This window comes from Carcharodon carcharias, chromosome 12 (genome assembly GCF_017639515.1).
Source record: "Carcharodon carcharias isolate sCarCar2 chromosome 12, sCarCar2.pri, whole genome shotgun sequence".
Taxonomy (NCBI): domain Eukaryota; kingdom Metazoa; phylum Chordata; class Chondrichthyes; order Lamniformes; family Lamnidae; genus Carcharodon; species Carcharodon carcharias.
This window is the reverse complement of record NC_054478.1, coordinates 147,147,925-147,173,378: the sequence shown is the minus strand read 5'-3', so window position 1 is coordinate 147,173,378 and position 25,454 is coordinate 147,147,925.

Genomic DNA, 25,454 nt, shown 5'->3' with positions numbered 1-25,454 from the left:
TGGAGTGTTGCACCAACTCTAGTATGGAGTGTTGCACCATCACTAGTATGGAGTGTTGCACCAACACTAGTATGGAGTGTTGCACCAACTCTAGTATGGAGTGTTGCACCAACACTAGTATGGAGTGTTGCACCAACACTAGTATGGAGTGTTGCACCATCACTAGTATGGAGTGTTGCACCAACTCTAGTATGGAGTGTTGCACCAACTCTAGTATGGAGTGTTGCACCATCACTAGTATGGAGTGTTGCACCATCACTAGTATGGAGTGTTGCACCAACTCTAGTATGGAGTGTTGCACCAACTCTAGTATGGAGTGTTGCACCATCACTAGTATGGAGTGTTGCACCATCACTAGTATGGAGTGTTGCACCAACTCTAGTATGGAGTGTTGCACCATCACTAGTATGGAGTGTTGCACCAACTCTAGTATGGAGTGTTGCACCATCACTAGTATGGAGTGTTGCACCAACACTAGTATGGAGTGTTGCACCAACTCTAGTATGGAGTGTTGCACCAACACTAGTATGGAGTGTTGCACCATCACTAGTATGAAGTGCGGCACCATCACTAGTATGTAGTGTTGCACCATCACTAGTATGGAGTGTTGCACCAACTCTAGTATGGAGTGTTGCACCATCACTAGTATGGAGTGTTGCACCATCACTAGTATGGAGTGTTGCACCATCACTAGTATGGAGTGTTGCACCATCTCTAGTATGGAGTGTTGCACCATCACTAGTATGGAGTGTTGCACCATCACTAGTATGGAGTGTTGCACCATCACTAGTATGGAGTGTTGCACCATCACTAGTATGGAGTGTTGCACCATCTCTAGTATGGAGTGTTGCACCATCACTAGTATGGAGTGTTGCACCATCACTAGTATGGAGTGTTGCACCATCTCTAGTATGGAGTGTTGCACCAACTCTAGTATGGAGTGTTGCACCAACACTAGTATGGAGTGTTGCACCAACTCTAGTATGGAGTGTTGCACCATCACTAGTATGGAGTGTTGCACCATCACTAGTATGGAGTGTTGCACCAACTCTAGTATGGAGTGTTGCACCAACTCTAGTATGGAGTGTTGCACCATCACTAGTATGGAGTGTTGCACCACCAATAGTATGGAGTGTTGCACCATCACTAGTATGGAGTGTTGCACCAAATCGAGTATGGAGTGTTGCACCAACTCTAGTATGGAGTGTTGCACCATCACTAGTATGGAGTGTTGCACCATCACTAGTATGGAGTGTTGCACCAACACTAGTATGGAGTGTTGCACCATCACTAGTATGGAGTGTTGCACCTACACTAGTATGGAGTGTTGCACCATCACTAGTATGGAGTGTTGCACCATCACTAGTATGGAGTGTTGCACATTCACTTGTATGGAGTGTTGCACCAACTCTAGTATGGAGTGTTGCACCATCACTAGTATGGAGTGTTGCACCATCACTAGTATGGAGTGTTGCACCATCACAAGTATGGTTGTTGCACCATCACTAGTATGGAGTGTTGCACCAACTCTAGTATGGAGTGTTGCACCAACTCTAGTATGGAGTGTTGCACCAACTCTAGTATGGAGTGTTGCACCAACTCAAGTATGGAGTGTTGCACCAATTCCAGTATGGAGTGTTGCACCATCACTAGTATGGAGTGTTGCACCAACTCTTTTATGGAGTGTTGCACCAACACTAGTATGAGTGTTGCACCATCACTAGTATGGAGTGTTGCACCATCACTAGTATGGAGTGTTGCACCAACTCTAGTATGGAGTGTTGCACCAACTCTAGTATGGAGTGTTGCACCATCACTAGTATGGAGTGTTGCACCATCACTAGTATGGAGTGTTGCACCATCACTAGTATGGAGTGTTGCACCATCACTAGTATGGAGTGTTGCACCAACTCTAGTATGGAGTGTTGCACCATCACTAGTATGGAGTGTTGCACCATCACTAGTATGGAGTGTTGCACCATCACTAGTATGGAGTGTTGCACCAACTCTAGTATGGAGTGTTGCACCATCTCTAGTATGGAGTGTTGCACCATCACTAGTATGGAGTGTTGCACCATCACTAGTATGGAGTGTTGCACCATCACTAGTATGGAGTGTTGCACCAACACTAGTATGGAGTGTTGCACCATCTCTAGTATGGAGTGTTGCACCATCACTAGTATGGAGTGTTGCACCATCACTAGTATGGAGTGTTGCACCATCACTAGTATGGAGTGTTGCACCATCACTAGTATGGAGTGTTGCACCATCACTAGTATGGAGTGTTGCACCATCACTAGTATGAGTGTTGCACCAACTCTAGTATGGAGTGTTGCACCATCTCTAGTATGGAGTGTTGCACCATCACTAGTATGGAGTGTTGCACCATCACTAGTATGGAGTGTTGCACCATCACTAGTATGGAGTGTTGCACCATCTCTAGTATGGAGTGTTGCACCAACTCTAGTATGGAGTGTTGCACCATCACTAGTATGGAGTGTTGCACCATCACTAGTATGGAGTGTTGCACCAACTCTAGTATGGAGTGTTGCACCAACACTAGTATGGAGTGTTGCACCATCACTAGTATGGAGTGTTGCACCATCACTAGTATGGAGTGTTGCACCAACTCTAGTATGGAGTGTTGCACCATCACTAGTATGGAGTGTTGCACCATCACTAGTATGGAGTGTTGCAACAACACTAGTATGGAGTGTTGCACCATCTCTAGTATGGAGTGTTGCACCAACTCTAGTATGGAGTGTTGCACCATCACTAGTATGGAGTGTTGCACCATCACTAGTATGGAGTGTTGCACCATCTCTAGTATGGAGTGTTGCACCAACTCTAGTATGGAGTGTTGCACCATCACTAGTATGGAGTGTTGCACCATCACTAGTATGGAGTGTTGCACCAACTCTAGTATGGAGTGTTGCACCATCACTAGTATGGAGTGTTGCACCATCACTAGTAAGGAGTGTTGCACCATCACTAGTATGGAGTGTTGCACCATCTCTAGTATGGAGTGTTGCACCAACTCTAGTATGGAGTGTTGCACCATCACTAGTATGGAGTGTTGCACCATCACTAGTATGGAGTGTTGCACCAACTCTAGTATGGAGTGTTGCACCAACTCTAGTATGGAGTGTTGCACCATCACTAGTAGGAGTTTTGCACCATCACTCGTATGGAGTGTTGCACCAACTCAAGTATGGAGTGTTGCACCATCACTAATAAGGAGTGTTGCACCATCACTAGTATGGAGTGTTGCACCATCACTAGTATGGAGTGTTGCACCATCTCTAGTATGGAGTGTTGCACCAACTCTATTATGGAGTGTTGCACCATCACTAGTATGGAGTGTTGCACCATCACTAGTATGGAGTGTTGCACCATCACTAGTATGGAGTGTTGCACCAACTCTAGTATGGAGTGTTGCACCAATTCAAGTATGGAGTGTTGCACCATCACTAGTATGGAGTGTTGCACCATCACTAGTATGGAGTGTTGCACCATACTAGTATGGAGTGTTGCACCAACTCTAGTATGGAGTGTTGCACCAACTCTAGTATGGAGTGTTGCACCAACTCTAGTATGGAGTGTTGCACCATCACTAGTATGGAGTGTTGCACCAACTCTAGTATGGAGTGTTGCACCAACTCTAGTATGGAGTGTTGCACCATCACTAGTATGGAGTGTTGCACCATCACTAGTATGGAGTGTTGCACCAACTCTAGTATGGAGTGTTGCACCATCACTAGTATGGAGTGTTGCACCATCACTAGTATGGAGTGTTGCACCAACTCTAGTATGGAGTGTTGCACCATCTCTAGTATGGAGTGTTGCACCATCACTAGTATGGAGTGTTGCACCATCACTAGTATGGAGTGTTGCACCATCTCTAGTATGGAGTGTTGCACCATCACTAGTATGGAGTGTTGCACCATCACTAGTATGGAGTGTTGCACCATCACTAGTATGGAGTGTTGCACCAACACTAGTATGGAGTGTTGCACCAACTCTAGTATGGAGTGTTGCACCAACACTAGTATGGAGTGTTGCACCATCACTAGTAAGGAGTGTTGCACCATCACTAGTATGGAGTGTTGCACCATCACTAGTATGGAGTGTTGCACCAACTCTAGTATGGAGTGTTGCACCCTCAGTAGTATGGAGTGTTGCACAATGACTAGTATGGAGTGTTGCACCATCACAAGTATGGTTGTTGCACCATCACTAGTATGGAGTGTTGCACCAACTCTAGTATGGAGTGTTGCACAATCACTAGTATGGAGTGTTGCACCATCACAAGTATGGAGTGTTGCACCATCACTAGTATAGAGAGTTGCACCATCACTAGTATGGAGTGTTGCAAAAAATCTAGTATGGAGTGTTGCACCATCACTAGTATGGAGTGTTGCACCATCACTAGTATGGAGTGTTGCACCATCACTAGTATGGAGTGTTGCACCATCACTAGTATGGAGTGTTGCACCAACACTAGTATGGAGTGTTGCACCAAATACAGTATGGAGTGTTGCACCATCACTAGTATAGAGAGTTGCACCATCACTAGTATGGAGTGTTGCACATCACTAGTATGGAGTGTTCAGACCACCTCGGTATGGAGTGTTGCACCATCACTAGTATGGAGTGTTGCACCATCTCTAGTATGGAGCGTTGCACCAACTCTAGTATGGAGTGTTGCACCAACTCTGGTATGGAGTGTTGCACCAACTCTAGTATGGAGTGTTGCACCACTCACTATGGAGAGTGTTGCTCTATCACTAGTATGAAGAGTTGCACCAATTCTAGTATGGAGTGTTGCACCAACTCTATTATGGAGTGTTGCACCATCACTAGTATGGAGTGTTGCACCATCACTAGTATGGAGTGTTGCAACAACTCTAGTATGGAGTGTTGCACCAACTCTAGTATGGAGTGTTGCACCATCACTAGTATGGAGTGTTGCACCATTCACTAGTATGGAGTGTTGCACCAACTCTAGTATGGAGTGTTGCACCAACTCTAGTATGGAGTGTTGCACCAACTCTAGTATGGAGTGTTGCACCAACACTAGTATGGAGTGTTGCACCATCACTAGTATGGAGTGTTGCACCATCACTAGTATGGAGTGTTGCACCAACTCTAGTATGGAGTGTTGCACCATCACTAGTATGGAGTGTTGCACCATCACTAGTATGGAGTGTTGCACCATCACTAGTATGGAGTGTTGCACCAACTCTAGTATGGAGTGTTGCACCATCACTAGTATGGAGTGTTGCACCATCACTAGTATGGAGTGTTGCACCCTCACTAGTATGGAGTGTTGCACCAACTTTAGTATGGAGTGTTGCACCATCACTAGTATGGAGTGTTGCACCATCACTAGTATGGAGTGTTGCACCATCACTAGTATGGAGTGTTGCACCATCACTAGTATGGAGTGTTGCACCAACTCTAGTATGGAGTGTTGCACCATCACTAGTATGGAGTGTTGCACCATCACTAGTATGGAGTGTTGCACCATCACTAGTATGGAGTGTTGCACCATCACTAGTATGGAGTGTTGCACCAACTCTAGTATGGAGTGTTGCACCAACTCTAGTATGGAGTGTTGCACCATCACTAGTATGGAGTGTTGCACCAACTCTAGTATGGAGTGTGGCACCATCACTAGTATGGAGTGTTACACCATCACTAGTATGGAGTGTTGCACCATCACTAGTATGGAGTGTTGCACCATCACTAGTATGGAGTGTTGCACCATCACTATTATGGAGTGTTGCACCAACTCTAGTATGGAGTGTTGCACCATCTCTAGTATGGAGTGTTGCACCAACTCGAGTATGGAGTGTTGCACCACCACTAGTATGGAGTGTTGCACCAACTCTAGTTCGGAGTGTTGCTCCATCACTAGTATGGAGTGTTGCACCATCACTAGTATGGAGTGTTGCACCAACACTAGTATGGAGTGTTGCACCATCTCTAGTATGGAGTGTTGCACCATCACTAGTATGGAGTGTTGCACCATCTCTAGTATGGAGTGTTGCACCAACTCTAGTATGGAGTGTTGCACCATCACTAGTATGGAGTGTTGCACCATCTCAAGTATGGAGTGTTGCACCAACTCTAGTATGGAGTGTTGCACTAACTCTTGTATGGAGTGTTGCACCAACTCTAGTATGGAGTGTTGCACCAACTCTAGTATGGAGTGTTGCACCATCACTAGTATGGAGTGTTGCACCATCACTAGTATGGAGTGTTGCACCAACACTAGTATGGAGTGTTGCACCAACTCTAGTATGGAGTGTTGCACCAACTCTAGTATGGAGTGTTGCACCATCACTAGTATGGAGTGTTGCACCAACTCTAGTATGGAGTGTTGCACCAACACTAGTATGGAGTGTTGCACCAACTCTAGTATGGAGTGTTGCACCAACACTAGTATGGAGTGTTGCACCATCACTAGTATGGAGTGTTGCACCATCACTAGTATGGAGTGTTGCACCAACACTAGTATGGAGTGTTGCACCATCACTAGTATGGAGTGTTGCACCATCACTAGTATGGAGTGTTGCACCATCACTAGTATGGAGTGTTGCACCAACACTAGTATGGAGTGTTGCACCATCACTAGTATGGAGTGTTGCACCATCACTAGTATGGAGTGTTGCACCATCACTAGTATGGAGTGTTGCACCATCACTAGTATGGAGTGTTGCACCATCCTAGATGGAGTGTTGCACCATCACAAGTATGGAGTGTTGGACCATCACAAGTATGGAGTGTTGCACCACTCTAGTATGGAGTGTTCCACCTTCACTAGTATGGAGTGTTGCACCAGTCACTAGGTATGGAGGTGTTGCACCATCACTAGTATGGAGTGTTGCACCAACACTAGTATGGAGTGTTGCACCATCACTAGTATGGAGTGTTGCACCATCACTAGTAAGGAGTGTTGCACCATCACTAGTATGGAGTGTTGCACCATCACTAGTATGGAGCGTTGCACCAACTCTAGTATGGAGTGTTGCACCAACTCCAGTATGGAGTGTTGCACCATCACTAGTATAGAGTGTTGCACCAACTCGAGTATGGAGTGTTGCTCAAGCTCTAGTATGGAGTGTTGCACCAACTCAAGTATGGAGTGTTGCACCATCACTAGTATGGAGTGTTGCACCATCACTAGTATGGAGTGTTGCACCATCACTAGTATGGAGTGTTGCACCAACTCTAGTATGGAGTGTTGCACCATCACTAGTATGGAGTGTTGCACCATCACTAGTATGGAGTGTTGCACCAACTCTAGTATGGAGTGTTGCACCATCACTAGTATGGAGTGTTGCACCAACACTAGTATGGAGTGTTGCACCATCACTAGTATGGAGTGTTGCACCAACACTAGTATGGAGTGTTGCACCAACTCTAGTATGGAGTGTTGCACCAACTCTAGTATGGAGTGTTGCACCATCACTAGTATGGAGTGTTGCACCAACTCTAGTATGGAGTGTTGCACCAACTCTAGTATGGAGTGTTGCACCATCACTAGTATGGAGTGTTGCACCAACTCAAGTATGGAGTGTTGCACCATCACTAGTATGGAGTGTTGCACCAACACTAGTATGGAGTGTTGCACCATCACTAGTATGGAGTGTTGCACCATCACTAGTATGGAGTGTTGCACAATCACTAGTATGGAGTGTTGCACCATCACTAGTATGGAGTGTTGCACCATCACTAGTAAGGAGTGTTGCACCATCACTAGTATGGAGTGTTGCACCAACTCTAGTATGGAGTGTTGCACCAACTCTAGTATGGAGTGTTGCACCATCACTAGTATGGAGTGTTGCACCATCACTAGTATGGAGTGTTGCACCAACTCTAGTATGGAGTGTTGCACCAACTCTAGTATGGAGTGTTGCACCATCACTAGTATGGAGTGTTGCACCATCACTAGCATAGAGTGTTGCACCATCACTAGTATGGAGTGTTTCACCAACACTAGTACGGAGTGTTGCACCAAATACAGTATGGAGTGTTGCACCATCACTAGTATAGAGAGTTGCACCATCACTAGTATGGAGAGTTGCACCATCACAGTATGGAGTGTTGCACCATCACTAGTATGGAGTGTTGCACCAACTCTAGTATGGAGTGTTGCACCATCACTAGTATGGAGTGTTGCACCAACTCAAGTATGGAGTGTTGCACCATCACTAGTATGGAGTGTTGCACCATCACTAGTATGGAGTGTTGCACCACCACTAGTATGGAGTGTTGCACCATCTCTAGTATGGAGTGTTGCACCAACTCTAGTATGGAGTGTTGCACCATCACTAGTATGGAGTGTTGCACCATCACTAGTATGCAGTGTTGCACCAACTCTAGTATGGAGTGTTGCACCAAGTCAAGTATGGAGTGTTGCACCATCACTTGTAAGGAGTGTTGCACCATCACTAGTATGGAGTGTTGCACCATCACTAGTATGGAGTGTTGCACCATCTCTAGTATGGAGTGTTGCACCAACTCTAGTATGGAGTGTTGCACCATCACTAGTATGGAGTGTTGCACCAACTCTAGTATGGAGTGTTGCACCAACTCAAGTATGGAGTGTTGCACCAACACTAGTATGGAGTGTTGCACCAACTCTAGTATGGAGTGTTGCACCAACTCTAGTATGGAGTGTTGCACCATCACTAGTATGGAGTGTTGCACCATCACTAGTATGGAGTGTTGCACCAACTCTAGTATGGAGTGTTGCACCAACTCTAGTATGGAGTGTTGCACCATCACTAGTATGGAGTGTTGCACCATCACTAGTATGGAGTGTTGCACCATCACTAGTATGGAGTGTTGCACCAACTCTAGTATGGAGTGTTGCACCAACTCTAGTATGGAGTGTTGCACCATCACTAGTATGGAGTGTTGCACCAACACTAGTATGGAGTGTTGCACCATCACTAGTATGGAGTGTTGCACCATCACTAGTATGGAGTGTTGCACCAACACTAGTATGGAGTGTTGCACCATCTCTAGTATGGAGTGTTGCACCAACACTAGTATGGAGTGTTGCACCATCACTAGTATGGAGTGTTGCACCAACACTAGTATGGAGTGTTGCACCATCACTAGTATGGAGTGTTGCACCATCACTAGTATGGAGTGTTGCACCATCACTTGTATGGAGTGTTGCACCATCACTAGTATGGAGTGTTGCACCATCACTAGTATGGAGTGTTGCACCATCTCTAGTATGGAGTGTTGCACCAACTCTAGTATGGAGTGTTGCACCATCACTAGTATGGAGTGTTGCACCATCTCTAGTATGGAGTGTTGCACCAACTCTAGTATAGAGTGTTGCACCATCACTAGTATGGAGTGTTGCACCAACTCTAGTATGGAGTGTTGCACCAACTCAATATGGAGTGTTGCACCAACACTAGTATGTAGTTTTGCACCAACTCTAGTATGGAGTTTTGCACCAACTCTAGTATGTTGTGTTGCACCAACTCTAGTATGGAGTGTTGCACCAACCCAAGTATGGAAGTTGCACCATCACTAGTATGGAGTGTTGCAACTTCACTAGTATGGAGTGTTGCACCAACTCTGGTATGGGTGTTGCACCAACTCAAGTATGGAGTGTTGCACCATCACTAAGAAGGAGTGTTGCACCATCACTAGTATGGAGTGTTGCAACATCACTAGTATGGAGTGTTGCACCATCTCTAGTATGGAGTGTTGCACCAACTCTAGCATGGAGTGTTGCACCATCACTTGTTTGGAGTGTTGCACCATCACAAGTATGGAGTGTTGCACCAACTCTATTATGGATTGTTGCACCTTCTCTAGTATGGAGTTTTGCATGATCACTGGTATGGGGTGTTGCACCATCACTAGTATGGAGTGTTGCACCAACTCTAGTATGGAGTGTGGCACCATCATTAGTATGGAGTGTTGCACCATCACTAGCAAGGAGTGTTGCACCATCACTAGTATGGAGTGTTGCACCATCACTAGTATGGAGTGTTGCACCAACTCTAGTATGGAGTGTTGCACCAACTCTAGTATGGAGTGTTGCACCAACTCTAGTATAGAGTGTTGCACCACCATTAGTATGGAGTGTTGCACCAAATCTAGTCTGGAGTGTTGCACCAACTCTTGTATGGAGTGTTGCACCATCACTAGTATGGAGTGTTGCACCAACTCTAGTATGGAGTGTTGCACCAACTCAAGTATGGAGTGTTGCACCATCACTAGTATGGAGTGTTGCAACTTCACTAGTATGGAGTGTTGCACCAACTCTAGTATGGAGTGTTGCACCATCACTAGCTATGGAGTGTTGCACCATCACAAGTATGGAGTGTTGCACCAACTCTAGTATGGAGTGTTGCACCTTCTCTAGTATGGAGTGTTGCATGATCACTGGTATGGGGTGTTGCACCATCACTAGTATGGAGTGTTGCACCAACTCTAGTATGGAGTGTGGCACCATCATTAGTATGGAGTGTTGCACCATCACTAGTATGGAGTGTTGCACCATCACTAAGAAGGAGTGTTGCACCATCACTAGTATGGAGTGTTGCACCATCACTAGTATGGAGTGTTGCACCATCTCTAGTATGGAGTGTTGCACCAACTCTAGTGTGGAGTGTTGCACCATCACTAGTATGGAGTGTTGCACCATCACTAGTATGGAGTGTTGCACCAACTCTAGTATGGAGTGTTGCACCATCTCTAGTATGGAGTGTTGCACCATCACTGGTATGGAGTGTTGCACCATCACTAGTATGGAGTGTTGCACCATCACTAAGAAGGAGTGTTGCACCATCACTAGTATGGAGTGTTGCACCATCACTAGTATGGAGTGTTGCACCATCTCTAGTATGGAGTGTTGCACCATCACTAGTATGGAGTGTTGCACCATCACTAGTATGGAGCGTTGCACCAACTCCAGTATGGAGTGTTGCACCAACTCTAGAATGGAGTGTTGCACCATCACTAGTATGGAGTGTTGCACCAACTCTAGTATGGAGTGTTGCACCATCACTAGTATGGAGTGTTGCACCAACTCTAGTATGGAGTGTTGCACCATCACTAGTATGGAGTGTTGCACCAACACTAGTATGGAGTGTTGCTCCAACTCTAGTATGGAGTGTTGCACCATCACTAGTATGGAGTGTTGCACCATCACTAGTATGGAGTGTTGCACCAACCCTAGTATGGAGTGTTGCACCATCACTAGTATGGAGTGTTGCACCATCACTAGTATGGAGTGTTGCACCATCACTAGTATGGAGTGTTGCACCATCACTAGTATGGAGTGTTGCACCAACTCTAGTATGGAGTGTTGCACCAACTCTAGTATGGAGTGTTGCACCATCACTAGTATGGAGTGTTGCACCAACTCTAGTATGGAGTGTTGCACCACCTCTAGTATGGAGTGTTGCACCAACACTAGTATGGAGTGTTGCACCAACTCTAGTATGGAGTGTTGCACCATCACTAGTATGGAGTGTTGCACCAACTCTAGTATGGAGTGTTGCACCATCACTAGTATGGAGTGTTGCACCATCACTAGTATGAGTGTTGCACCAACTCTAGTATGGAGTGTTGCACCAACTCTAGTATGGAGTGTTGCACCATCACTAGTATGGAGTGTTGCACCATCACTAATATGGAGTGTTGCACCATCACTAGTATGGAGTGTTGCACCATCACTAGTATGGAGTGTTGCACCATCTCTAGTATGGAGTGTTGCACCAACTCTAGTATGGAGTGTTGCACCATCACTAGTAAGGAGTGTTGCACCATCACTAGTATGGAGTGTTGCACCAACTCTAGTATGGAGTGTTGCACCATCTCTAGTATGGAGTGTTGCACCAACTCTAGTATGGAGTGTTGCACCATCACTAGTATGGAGTGTTGCACCATCACTAGTATGGAGTGTTGCACCATCACTAGTATGGAGTGTTGCACCATCACTAGTATGGAGTGTTGCACCATCTCTAGTATGGAGTGTTGCACCATCACTAGTATGGAGTGTTGCACCATCACTAGTATGGAGTGTTGCACCAAATCTAGTATGGAGTGTTGCACCAACTCTAGTATGGAGTGTTGCACCAACTCTAGTATGGAGTGTTGCACCAACTCTAGTATGGAGTGTTGCACCAACTCTAGTATGGAGTGTTGCACCATCACTAGTATGGAGTGTTGCACCATCACTAGTATGGAGTGTTGCACCATCACTAGTATGGAGTGTTGCACCATCACTAGTATGGAGTGTTGCACCAACTCTAGTATGGAGTGTTGCACCATCACTAGTATGGAGTGTTGCACCAACACTAGTATGGAGTGTTGCACCATCACTAGTATGGAGTGTTGCACCATCACTAGTATGGAGTGTTGCACCATCACTAGTATGGAGTGTTGCACCAACTCTAGTATGGAGTGTTGCACCATCACTAGTATGGAGTGTTGCACCATCACTAGTATGGAGTGTTGCACCATCACTAGTATGGAGTGTTGCACCAACTCTAGTATGGAGTGTTGCACCAACACTAGTATGGAGTGTTGCACCAACACTAGTATGGAGTGTTGCACCAACACTAGTATGGAGTGTTGCACCAACTCTAGTATGGAGTGTTGCACCATCACTAGTATGGAGTGTTGCACCAACTCTAGTATGGAGTGTTGCACCAACTCAAGTATGGAGTGTTGCACCAACACTAGTATGGAGTGTTGCACCAACTCTAGTATGGAGTGTTGCACCATCACTAGTAAGGAGTGTTGCACCATCACTAGTATGGAGTGTTGCACCATCACTAGTATGGAGTGTTGCACCATCACTAGTATTGAGTGTTGCACCAACTCTAGTATGGAGTGTTGCACCAACTCTAGTATGGAGTGTTGCACCATCACTAGTATGGAGTGTTGCACCATCACTAGTATGGAGTGTTGCACCAACTCTAGTATGGAGTGTTGCACCATCACTAGTAAGGAGTGTTGCACCATCACTAGTATGGAGTGTTGCACCATCACTAGTAATGAGTGTTGCACCATCACTAGTATGGAGTGTTGCACCATCGCTACTATGGAGTGTTGCACCAACTCTAGTATGGAGAGTTGCACCATTTATGGTATGGAGTGTTGCAGCATCACTATGATGGAGAGTTGCACCATCACAGTATGGAGAATTGCACCATCACTTTTATGGAGTGTTGCACCAACTCTAGTATGGAGTGTTGCACCAGCTCTAGTATGGAGTGATGCACCAACTCAATTATGGATTGTTGCACCATCACTAGTAAGGAGTGTTGCACCATCACTAGTATGGAGTGTTGCACCACCACTAGTATGGAGTGTTGCACCATCTCTAGTATGGAGTGTTGCACCAACTATAGTATGGAGTGTTGCACCATCACTAGTATGGAGTGTTGCACCATCACTAGTATTCAGTGTTGCACCAACTCTAGTATGGAGTGTTGCACCAAGTCAATTATGGAGTGTTGCACCATCACTTGTAAGGAAAGTTGCACCATCACTAGTATGGAGTGTTGCACCATCACTAGTATGGAGTGTTGCACCATCTCTAGTATGGGGTGTTGCACCAACTCTAGTATAGAGTGTTGCACCATCACTAGTATGGAGTGTTGCACCATCACTAGTATGGAGTGTTGCACCAACACTAGTATGGAGTGTTGCACCAACTCTAGTATGGAGTGTTGCACCATCACTAGTATGGAGTGTTGCACCATCACTAGTATGGAGTGTTGCACCATCACTAGTATGGAGTGTTGCACCATCACTAGTATGGAGTGTTGCACCAACTCTAGTATGGAGTGTTGCACCATCACTAGTATGGAGTGTTGCACCATCTCTAGTATGGAGTGTTGCACCAACTCTAGTATGGAGTGTTGCACCATCACTAGTATGGAGTGTTGCACCAACACTAGTATGGAGTGTTGCACCAACTCAATATGGAGTGTTGCACCATCACTAGTATGGAGTGTTGCACCATCACTAGTATGGAGTGTTGCACCAACTCTAGTATGGAGTGTTGCACCATCACTAGTATGGAGTGTTGCACCATCACTAGTATGGAGTGTTGCACCATCTCTAGTATGGAGTGTTGCACCATCACTAGTATGGAGTGTTGCACCATCACTAGTATGGAGTGTTGCACCAACACTAGTATGGAGTGTTGCACCATCACTAGTATGGAGTGTTGCACCATCACTAGTATGGAGTGTTGCACCAACTCTAGTATGGAGTGTTGCACCATCACTAGTATGGAGTGTTGCACCATCACTAGTATGGAGTGTTGCACCAACTCTAGTATGGAGTGTTGCACCATCACTAGTATGGAGTGTTGCACCATCACTAGTATGGAGTGTTGCACCATCACTAGTATGGAGTGTTGCACCATCTCTAGTATGGAGTGTTGCACCATCACTAGTATGGAGTGTTGCACCATCACTAGTATGGAGTGTTGCACCATCACTAGTATGGAGTGTTGCACCAACTCTAGTATGGAGTGTTGCACCAACTCTAGTATGGAGTGTTGCACCAACACTAGTATGGAGTGTTGCACCATCACTAGTATGGAGTGTTGCACCAACTCTAGTATGGAGTGTTGCACCAACTCTAGTATGGAGTGTTGCACCATCACTAGTATGGAGTGTTGCACCATCACTAGTATGGAGTGTTGCACCATCACTAGTATGGAGTGTTGCACCATCTCTAGTATGGAGTGTTGCACCAACTCTAGTATGGAGTGTTGCACCAACTCTAGTATGGAGTGTTGCACCATCACTAGTATGGAGTGTTGCACCATCACTAGTATGGAGTGTTGCACCATCACTAGTATGGAGTGTTGCACCAACTCTAGTATGGAGTGTTGCACCATCTCTAGTATGGAGTGTTGCACCATCACTAGTATGGAGTGTTGCACCATCACTAGTATGGAGTGTTGCACCATCTCTAGTATGGAGTGTTGCACCATCACTAGTATGGAGTGTTGCACCATCACTAGTATGGAGTGTTGCACCATCACTAGTATGGAGTGTTGCACCATCACTAGTATGGAGTGTTGCACCATCACTAGTATGGAGTGTTGCACCATCACTAGTATGGAGTGTTGCACCATCTCTAGTATGGAGTGTTGCATGATCACTAGTATGGAGTGTTGCACCATCACTAGTATGGAGTGTTGCACCAACTCTAGTATGGAGTGTTGCATGATCACTAGTATGGAGTGTTGCACCATCACTAGTATGGAGTGTTGCACCATCACTAAGAAGGAGTGTTGCACCATCACTAGTATGGAGTGTTGCACCATCACTAGTATGGAGTGTTGCACCATCTCTAGTATGGAGTGTTGCACCAACTCTAGTATGGAGTGTTGCACCATCACAAGTATGGAGTGTTGCACCATCACAAGTATGGAGTGTTGCACCAACTCTACTATGGAGTGTTGCACCATCACTAGTAAGCAGTGTTGCACCATCACTAGTATGGAGTGTTGCACCATCACTAGTATGGAGTGTTGCACCAACTCTAGTATGGAGTGTTGCACCATCACTAGTATGGAGTGTTGCACCATCACTAGTATGGAGTGTTGCACCATCACTAGTATGGAGTGTTGCACCATCACTAGTATGGAGTGTTGCACCAACTCTAGTATGGAGTGTTGCACCAACTCTAGTATGGAGTGTTGCACCATCACTAGTATGGAGTGTTGCACCATCACTAGTATGGAGTGTTGCACCAACTCTAGTATGGAGTGTTGCACCATCACTAGTAAGGAGTGTTGCAACATCACTAGTGCGGAGTGTTGCACCATCACTAGTTTTGAGTGTTGCACCATCACTAGTATGGAGTGTTGCACCATCGCTAGTATGGAGTGTTGCACCAACTCTAGTATGGAGAGTTGCACCATCTCTAGTATGGAGTGTTGCACCATCACTAGTATGGAGTGTTGCACCATCACTAGTATGGAGAGTTGCACCATCACTTGTATGGAGTGTTGCACCAACTCTAGTATGGAGTGTTGCACCAGCTCTAGTATGGAGTGTTGCACCAACTCTAGTATGGATTGTTGCACCATCACTAGTAAGGAGTGTTGCACCATCACTAGTATGGAGTGTTGCACCACCACTAGTATGGAGTGTTGCACCATCTCTAGTATGGAGTGTTGCACCAACTCTAGTATGGAGTGTTGCACCATCACTAGTATGGAGTGTTGCACCATCACTAGTATTCAGTGTTGCACCAACTCTAGTATGGAGTGTTGCACCAAGTCAAGTATGGAGTGTTGCACCATCACTTGTAAGGAAAGTTGCACCATCACTAGTATGGAGTGTTGCACCATCACTAGTATGGAGTGTTGCACCATCTCTAGTATGGGGTGTTGCACCAACTCTAGTATAGAGTGTTGCACCATCACTAGTATGGAGTGTTGCACCATCACTAGTATTCAGTGTTGCACCAACTCTAGTATGGAGTGTTTCACCAAGTCAAGTATGGATTGTTGCACCATCACTTGTAAGGAGTTTTGCACCATCACTAGTATGGAGTGTTGCACCATCACTAGTATGGAGTGTTGCACCATCTCTAGTATGGTGTGTTGCACCAACTCTAGTATAGAGTGTTGCACCATCACTAGTATGGAGTGTTGCACCATCTCTAGTATGGGGTGTTGCACCAACTCTAGTATAGAGTGTTGCACCATCACTAGTATGGAGTGTTGCACCAACTCTAGTATGGTGTGTTGCACCAACTCAATATGGAGTGTTGCACCAACACTAGTATGTAGTTTTGCACCAACTCTAGTATGGAGTTTTGCACCAACTCTAGTATGTTGTGTTGCACCAACTCTAGTATGGAGTGTTGCACCAACTCAAGTATGGAAGTTGCACCATCACTAGTATGGAGTGTTGCAACTTCACTAGTATGGAGTGTTGCACCAACTCTGGTATGGGGTGTTGCACCAACTCAAGTATGGAGTGTTGCACCATCACTAAGAAGGAGTGTTGCACCATCACTAGTATGGAGTGTTGCAACATCACTAGTATGGAGTGTTGCACCATCTCTAGTATGGAGTGTTGCACCAACTCTAGCATGGAGTGTTGCACCATCACTTGTTTGGAGTGTTGCACCATCACAAGTATGGAGTGTTGCACCAACTCTATTATGGATTGTTGCACCTTCTCTAGTATGGAGTTTTGCATGATCACTGGTATGGGGTGTTGCACCATCACTAGTATGGAGTGTTGCACCATCATTATTATGGAGTGTTGCACCATCACTAGCAAGGAGTGTTGCACCATCACTAGTATGGAGCGTTGCACCAACTCTAGTATGGAGTGTTGCACCAACTCTTGTATGGAGTGTTGCACCATCACTAGTATAGAGTGTTGCACCAACTCGAGTATGTAGTGTTGCACCACCTCTAGTATGGATTGTTGCACCATCACTAGTAAGGAGTGTTGCACCATCACTAGTATGGAGTGTTGCACCACCACTAGTATGGAGTGTTGCACCATCTCTAGTATGGAGTGTTGCACCAACTCTAGTATGGAGTGTTGCACCATCACTAGTATGGAGTGTTGCACCATCACTAGTATTCAGTGTTGCACCAACTCTAGTATGGAGTGTTGCACCAAGTCAAGTATGGATTGTTGCACCATCACTTGTAAGGAGTGTTGCAACATCACTAGTATGGAGTGTTGCACCATCACTAGTATGGAGTGTTGCACCATCTCTAGTATGGTGTGTTGCACCAACTCTAGTATAGAGTGTTGCACCATCACTAGTATGGAGTGTTGCACCATCTCTAGTATGGGGTGTTGCACCAACTCTAGTATAGAGTGTTGCACCATCACTAGTATTCAGTGTTGCACCAACTCTAGTATGGAGTGTTGCACCAACTCTAGTATGGAGTGTTGCATCTTCTCTAGTATGGAGTGTTGCATGATCACTGGTATGGGGTGTTGCACCATCACTAGTATGGAGTGTTGCACCAACTCTAGTATGGAGTGTGGCACCAACTCTATTATAGAGTGTTGCACCATCACTAGTATGGAGTGTTGCACCATCACTAAGAAGGAGTGTTGCACCATCACTAGTATGGAGTGTTGCACCATCACTAGTATGGAGTGTTGCACCATCTCTAGTATGGAGTGTTGCACCAACTCTAGTGTGGATTGTTGCACCATCACAAGTATGGAGTGTTGCACCATCACAAGTATGGAGTGTTGCACCAACTCCATTATGGAGTGTTGCACCTTCTCTAGTATGGAGTGTTGCATGATCACTGGTATGGAGTGTTGCACCATCACTAGCATAGAGTGTTGCACCATCACTAGTATGGAGTGTTGCACCATCGCTACTATGGAGTGTTGCACCAACTCTAGTATGGAGAGTTGCACCATTTATGGTATGGAGTGTTGCAGCATCACTATGATGGAGAGTTGCACCATCACAGTATGTAGTGTTGCACCATCACTTGTATGGAGTGTTGCACCAACTCTAGTATGGAGTGTTGCACCAGCTCTAGTATGGAGTGTTGCACCAACTCAAGTATGGATTGTTGCACCATCACTAGTAAGGAGTGTTGCACCATTACTAGTATGGAGTGTTGCACCACCACTAGTATGGAGTGTTGCACCATCTCTAGTATGGAGTGTTGCACCAACTCTAGTATGGAGTGTTGCACTATCACTAGTATGGAGTGTTGCACCATCACTAGTATTCAGTGTTGCACCAACTCTAGTATGGAGTGTTGCACCAAGTCAAGTATGGATTGTTGCACCATCACTTGTAAGGAGTGTTGCACCATCACTAGTATGGAGTGTTGCACCATCACTAGTATGGAGTGTTGCACCATCTCTAGTATGGTGTGTTGCACCAACTCTAGTATAGAGTGTTGCACCATCACTAGTATGGAGTGTTGCACCAACTCTAGTATGGAGTGTTGCACCAACTCAATATGGAGTGTTGCACCAACACTAGTATGTAGTTTTGCACCAACTCTAGTATGGAGTTTTGCACCAACTCTAGTATGTTGTGTTGCACCAACTCTAGTATGGAGTGTTGCACCAACTCAAGTATGGAAGTTGCACCATCACTAGTATGGAGTGTTGCAACTTCACTAGTATGGAGTGTTGCACCAACTCTGGTATGGGGTGTTGCACCAACTCAAGTATGGAGTGTTGCACCATCACTAAGAAGGAGTGTTGCACCATCACTAGTATGGAGTGTTGCAACATCACAAGTATGGAGTGTTGCACCATCTCTAGTATGGAGTGTTGCACCAACTCTAGCATGGAGTGTTGCACCATCACTTGTTTGGAGTGTTGCACCATCACTAGTATGGAGTGTTGCACCAACTCTAGTATGGAGTGTGGCACCATCATTAGTATGGAGTGTTGCACCATCACTAGCAAGGAGTGTTGCACCATCACAGTACGGAGTGTTGCACCATCACTAGTATGGAGCTTTGCACCAACTCTAGTATGGAGTGTTGCACCAACTCTTGTATGGAGTGTTGCACCATCACTAGTATAGAGTGTTGCACCAACTCGAGTATGTAGTGTTGCACCAACTCTAGTATGGAGTGTTGCACCAACTCTAGTATGGAGTGTTGTACCAACTCTAGTATGGAGTGTTGCACCAACTCTAGTATGGAGTGTTGCACCAACACTTGTATGGAGTGCTGCACCGTCACGAATATGAGGTGTTGCACCATCACTAGTATGGAGTGTTGCACCAACTCTAGTATGGAGTGTTCCACCAACGCTAGTATGGAGTGTTGCACCATCACTAGTATGGAGTGTTTCACCAACTCTAGTATGGAGTTCTGCAGCATCACTTGTATGGAGTTTTGCACCATCACTAGTATGGAGTGTTGCACCATCACTAGTATGGAGTGTTGCACCATCACTAGTATGGAGTGTTGCACCATCACTATTAAGGATTGTTGCACCATCACTAGTATGGAGTGTTGCACCAACTCTACTATGGAGTGTTGCTCCATCACTAGTATGGACTTTTGCACCATCACTACAATGGTGTGTTGCACCATCACTAGTATGGAGTGTTGCACCATCACTATTAAGGATTGTTGCACCATCACTAGTATGGAGTGTTGCACCAACTCTAGTATGGAGTGTTGCTCCATCACTAGTATGGAGTGTTGCACCATCACTATTAAGGATTGTTGCACCATCACTAGTATGGAGTGTTGCACCAACTCTTGTATGGAGTGTTGCACCAACTCTAGTATGGAGTGTTGTACCAACTCTAGTATGGACTGTTGAACCAACACTAGTATGGAGTGTTGCACCAACTCTAGTATGGAGTGTTGAACCATCACTAGTATGGAGTGTTGCACCAACTCTAGTATGGAGTGTTGGAGCAACTCAATATGGAATGTTGCACCAACACTAGTATGGAGTGTTGCACCAAATCTACTATGGAGTGTTGCACCATCACTAGTAAGCAGTGTTGCACCATCACTAGTATGGAGTGTTGCACCATCACTACTACGGAGTGTTGCACCATCACTAGTATAGAGTGTTGCACCAACTCTAGTATGGAGTGTTGCACCAACTCTAGTATGGAGTGTTGCACCATCACTGGTATGGAGTGTTGCACCATCACTATTATGGAGTGTTGCACCAACTCTAGTATGGAGTGTTGCACCATCACTAGTACGGAGTGTGGCAACATCACTAGTGCGGAGTGTTGCACCATCACTAGCATAGAGTGTTGCACCATCACTAGTATGGAGTGTTGCACCATCGCTACTATGGAGTGTTGCACCAACTCTAGTATGGAGAGTTGCACCATTTATGGTATGGAGTGTTGCAGCATCACTATGATGGAGAGTTGCACCATCACAGTATGGAGTGTTGCACCATCACAGTATGGATTGTTGCACCAACTCTAGTATGGAGTGTTGCACCAGCTCTAGTATGGAGTGATGCACCAACTCAAGTATGGATTGTTGCACCACCACTAGTAAGGAGTGTTGCACCATCACTAGTATGGAGTGTTGCACCACCACTAGTATGGAGTGTTGCACCATCTCTAGTATGGAGTGTTGCACCAACTCTAGTATGGAGTGTTGCACCATCACTAGTATGGAGTGTTGCACCATCACTAGTATTCAGTGTTGCACCAACTCTAGTATGGAGTGTTGCACCAAGTCAAGTATGGATTGTTGCACCATCACTTGTAAGGAGTGTTGCACCATCACTAGTATGGAGTGTTGCACCATCACTAGTATGGAGTGTTGCACCATCTCTAGTATGGGGTGTTGCACCAACTCTAGTATAGAGTGTTGCACCATCACTAGTATGGAGTGTTGCACCAACTCTAGTATGGAGTGTTGCACCAACTCAATATGGAGTGTTGCACCAACACTAGTATGTCGTTTTGCACCAACTCTAGTATGGAGTTTTGCACCAACTCTAGTATGTTGTGTTGCACCAACTCTAGTATGGAGTGTTGCACCAACTCAAGTATGGAAGTTGCACCATCACTAGTATGGAGTGTTGCAACTTCACCAGTATGGAGTGTTGCACCAACTCTGGTATGGGGTGTTGCACCAACTCAAGTATGGAGTGTTGCACCATCACTAAGAAGGAGTGTTGCACCATCACTAGTATGGAGTGTTGCAACATCACTAGTATGGAGTGTTGCACCATCTCTAGTATGGAGTGTTGCACCAACTCTAGCATGGAGTGTTGCACCATCACTTGTTTGGAGTGTTGCACCATCACTAGTATGGAGTGTTGCACCAACTCTAGTATGGAGTGTGGCACCATCATTAGTATGGAGTGTTGCACCATCACTAGCAAGGAGTGTTGCACCATCACAGTACGGAGTGTTGCACCATCACTAGTATGGAGTGTTGCACCAACTCTAGTATGGAGTGTTGCACCAACTCAATATGGAGTGTTGCACCAACACTAGTATGTCGTTTTGCACCAACTCTAGTATGGAGTTTTGCACCAACTCTAGTATGTTGTGTTGCACCAACTCTACTATGGAGTGTTGCACCAACTCAAGTATGGAAGTTGCACCATCACTAGTATGGAGTGTTGCAACTTCACTAGTATGGAGTGTTGCACCAACTCTGGTATGGGGTGTTGCACCAACTCAAGTATGGAGTGTTGCACCATCACTAAGAAGGAGTGTTGCACCATCACTAGTATGGAGTGTTGCAACATCACTAGTATGGAGTGTTGCACCATCTCTAGTATGGAGTGTTGCACCAACTCTAGCATGGAGTGTTGCACCATCACTTGTTTGGAGTGTTGCACCATCACTAGTATGGAGTGTTGCACCAACTCTAGTATGGAGTGTGGCACCATCATTAGTATGGAGTGTTGCACCATCACTAGCAAGGAGTGTTGCACCATCACAGTACGGAGTGTTGCACCATCACTAGTATGGAGCGTTGCACCAACTCTAGTATGGAGTGTTGCACCAACTCTTGTATGGAGTGTTGCACCATCACTAGTATAGAGTGTTGCACCAACTCGAGTATGTAGTGTTGCACCAACTCTAGTATGGAGTGTTGTACCAACTCTAGTATGGAGTGTTGCACCAACTCTAGTATGGAGTGTTGCACCAACACTTGTATGGAGTGCTGCACCGTCACGAATATGAGGTGTTGCACCATCACTAGTATGGAGTGTTGCACCAAACTCTAGTATGGAGTGTTCCACCAACGCTAGTATGGAGTGTTGCACCATCACTAGTATGGAGTGTTTCACCAACTCTAGTATGGAGTTCTGCAGCATCACTTGTATGGAGTTTTGCACCAACACTAGTATGGAGTGTTGCACCATCAGTAGTATGGTGTGTTGCACCATCACTAGTATGGAGTGTTGCACCATCACTATTAAGGATTGTTGCATCATCACTAGTATGGAGTGTTGCACCAACTCTACTATGGAGTGTTGCTCCATCACTAGTATGGAGTGTTGCACCATCACTAGAATGGTGTGTTGCACCATCACTAGTATGGAGTGTTGCACCATCACTATTAAGGATTGTTGCACCATCACTAGTATGGAGTGTTGCACCAACTCTAGTATGGAGTGTTGCTCCATCACTAGTATGGAGTGTTGCACCATCACTATTAAGGATTGTTGCACCATCACTAGTATGGAGTGTTGCACCAACTCTTGTATGGAGTGTTGCACCAACTCTAGTGTGGAGTGTTGTACCAACTCTAGTATGGACTGTTGCACCAACTCTAGTATGGAGTGTTGCACCAACTCTAGTATGGAGTGTTGAACCATCACTAGTATGGAGTGTTGCACCAACTCTAGTATGGAGTGTTGGAGCAACTCAATATGGAATGTTGCACCAACACTAGTATGGAGTGTTGCACCAAATCTACTATGGAGTGTTGCACCATCACTAGTAAGCAGTGTTGCACCATCACTAGTATGGAGTGTTGCACCATCACTAGTATGGAGTGTTGCACCATCACTAGTATAGAGTGTTGCACCAACTCTAGTATGGAGTGTTGCACCAACTCTAGTATGGAGTGTTGCACCATCACTGGTATGGAGTGTTGCACCATCACTATTATGGAGTGTTGCACCAACTCTAGTATGGAGTGTTGCACCATCACTAGTACGGAGTGTGGCACCATCACTAGTGCGGAGTGTTGCACCATCACTAGCATAGAGTGTTGCACCATCACTAGTATGGAGTGTTGCACCATCGCTACTATGGAGTGTTGCACCAACTCTAGTATGGAGAGTTGCACCATTTATGGTATGGAGTGTTGCAGCATCACTATGATGGAGAGTTGCACCATCACAGTATGGAGTGTTGCACCATCACTTGTATGGAGTGTTGCACCAACTCTAGTATGGAGTGTTGCACCAGCTCTAGTATGGAGTGATGCACCAACTCAAGTATGGATTGTTGCACCATCACTAGTAAGGAGTGTTGCACCATCACTAGTATGGAGTGTTGCACCACCACTAGTATGGAGTGTTGCACCATCTCTAGTATGGAGTGTTGCACCAACTCTAGTATGGAGTGTTGCACCATCACTAGTATGGAGTGTTGCACCATCACTAGTATTCAGTGTTGCACCAACTCTAGTATGGAGTGTTGCACCAAGTCAAGTATGGATTGTTGCACCATCACTTGTAAGGAGTGTTGCACCATCACTAGTATGGAGTGTTGCACCATCACTAGTATGGAGTGTTGCACCATCTCTAGTATGGGGTGTTGCACCAACTCTAGTATAGAGTGTTGCACCATCACTAGTATGGAGTGTTGCACCAACTCTAGTATGGAGTGTTGCACCAACTCAATATGGAGTGTTGCACCAACACTAGTATGTAGTTTTGCACCAACTCTAGTATGGAGTTTTGCACCAACTCTAGTATGTTGTGTTGCACCAACTCTAGTATGGAGTGTTGCACCAACTCAAGTATGGAAGTTGCACCATCACTAGTATGGAGTGTTGCAACTTCACTAGTATGGAGTGTTGCACCAACTCTGGTATGGGGTGTTGCACCAACTCAAGTATGGAGTGTTGCACCATCACTAAGAAGGAGTGTTGCACCATCACTAGTATGGAGTGTTGCAACATCACTAGTATGGAGTGTTGCACCATCTCTAGTATGGAGTGTTGCACCAACTCTAGCATGGAGTGTTGCACCATCACTTGTTTGGAGTGTTGCACCATCACTAGTATGGAGTGTTGCACCAACTCTAGTATGGAGTGTTGCACCATCATTAGTATGGAGTGTTGCACCATCACTAGCAAGGAGTGTTGCACCATCACAGTACGGAGTGTTGCACCATCACTAGTATGGAGCGTTGCACCAACTCTAGTATGGAGTGTTGCACCAACTCTTGTAAGGAGTGTTGCACCATCACTAGTATAGAGTGTTGCACCAACTCGAGTATGTAGTGTTGCACCACCTCTAGTATGGAGTGTTGCACCAACTCTAGTATGGAGTGTTGCACCAACTCTAGTATGGAGTGTTGCACCAACTCTAGTATGGAGTGTTGTACCAACTCTAGTATGGAGTGTTGCACCAACTCTAGTATGGAGTGTTGCACGATGACTAGTATGGAGTGATTCTCCATCACAGTACGGAGTGTTGCACCCTCAGTAGTATGGAGTGTTGCACCATCACTCGTATGGAGTGTTGCACCAACTCAATATGGAGTGTTGCACCAACACTAGTATGTAGTTTTGCACCAACTCTAGTATGGAGTTTTGCACCAACTCTAGTATGTTGTGTTGCACCAACTCTAGTATGGAGTGTTGCACCAACTCAAGTATGGAAGTTGCACCATCACTAGTATGGAGTGTTGCAACTTCACTAGTATGGAGTGTTGCACCAACTCTGGTATGGGGTGTTGCACCAACTCAAGTATGGAGTGTTGCACCATCACTAAGA